Genomic DNA, 1,955 nt, shown 5'->3' on the forward strand with positions numbered 1-1,955 from the left:
GCAAATACCTAGAAGAAGGAGATAGAGCTGGAGACTCAGGACACGGAGGAGGAGGAGTCTCAAGGGAGGGATCGGCGGCCGGCATAGTCTCAGTCGGTAGCCAAGCGGGCTAGGCTCGTTGATTCAAGATTTGGGGGTGTGAAGGGTCGTACTTGTGGGAAGTGCAGCAAGAGTCACGAGAGGTCATGCAGAGCGAGGGTATGCTACAAATGCGGGAAGGAGGGGCATATTGCGAGGGATTGCCCCAAGGGGTTTTCGGTTTGCTTTCATTGCAACCAGACCGGCCATCGGAAGGCCGAGTGCCCTCAGCTACATCAGGGATCAGCGCAGGGATCTGCACCTGCTGCTAGGGTTACCGAGGTTTGACCAGCAAAAGTCGAGGCGCCAAAGGCTTGCGGGAGAGCTTTCCAATTGACAGCGGAGGAGGTCCGCGCAGCATCCGACATCGTGGCCGGTATGTATTTTTCTCTCTATTTATTTCGAGTCTGCGATATTATGCTTATATTATGTTATGTGTAGGTACTTTTCTTGTGAATTTTGTACCTGCCTTAGTGTTATTTGACTCGGGAGCGAGTCGATCTTTTGTGTCGTTAGCTTTTAGTCGCCATATCAGTATTTGTCGGGAGGCATTGAGTCGGCCTCTGCGAGTTTCTATAGCTAACGAGCGAGCGGTGTATGCCACCGAGGTGATTCGAGGATGTAGACTTGAAATCTTCGGTGTGGGGTTTCTGATTGATCTAGTCCCGATTGCGATGGGGGACGTATGTGTTATAGAGGGCATGGATTGGCTGAGTCAATTTGGAGCCATTATAGATTGCGAGCGTCAGTTGGTGACGATACGAGACCCTAGTGGGGGAGTGCTTACGGTGTACAGTGAGGGTACCCGTCCTGAGTCAGCATTTTGTTCGGCTGCCAGGGCGAGGCAGAGTCTACAGCAGGGTTGTAAGGGGTTTGTGGCCTATGTGATGGACACGCGGGAGGCTGCTGGGAGGCCGAGTTCGATTGATGAGGTCTCGATTGTGCGGGAGTTCCCTGATGTTTTCCCCGAGGAGTTTCCGGGTGTGCCTCCCGAGAGGCAGGTGGAGTTTTGTATCGATTTGATACCGGGGGCGACGCCTATCGCCAGGGCACCTTATCGCCTTGCGCCGCCCGATATGCAGGAGTTATCCTCGCAGATTCAGGAGCTACTGGGAAAAGGGTTCATTAGACCGAGCAGCTCGCCATGGGGAGCGTCGATCCTTATTGTCAAGAAAAAGGAAGGTTCACACCGGATGTGCATTGATTACTGGGAGTTGAACAAATTGACGGTCAAGAACCGTTATCCGTTACCGAGTATCGATGATCTGTTCGATCAGTTGCAGGGGGCGTCTTGGTTCTCCAAGATAGACTTGAGATCGGGATATCACCAGATGAGGGTACGGGATGAAGATATCCAGAAGACAGCGTTCAGGACTCATTACGGGCATTACGAGTTCGTGGTGATGCCATTCGGACTCACCAATGCGCCAACAGCGTTCATGGATCTTATGAACAGGGTGTGCTGACCGATGTTGGATCGTTCGGTGATTGTATTTTTCGATGATATCTTGGTATATTCGAGATCCAGAGAGCAGCATGAGAAGCATTTGAGGGAGATCCTTGGAGTTATGAGATCGGAGAGGCTTTACGCCAAATTCTCCAAGTGTGATTTTTGGTTACGGGAAGTCCATTTCCTTGGGCACCTCATTAACCAGAAAGGGATATTGGTCGATCCGGCCAAGATTGAGGCAGTGATGAGTTGGGAGGTGCCAAGGTCGCCTACCGAGATCAGGAGTTTCTTAGGGTTGGCTGGTTATTATCGGAGATTTATCAGGGATTTCTCCAAGATCGTCGTGCCACTTACCAAGTTGACCCGGAAGGGTGTTACTTTCTCGTGGGGTTCGGAGCAGCAAACCTCGTTTGAGACCCTTCGCCAG

This window comes from Lactuca sativa, chromosome 8, assembly GCF_002870075.4.
Source record: "Lactuca sativa cultivar Salinas chromosome 8, Lsat_Salinas_v11, whole genome shotgun sequence".
Classification (NCBI taxonomy): Eukaryota; Viridiplantae; Streptophyta; class Magnoliopsida; order Asterales; family Asteraceae; genus Lactuca; species Lactuca sativa.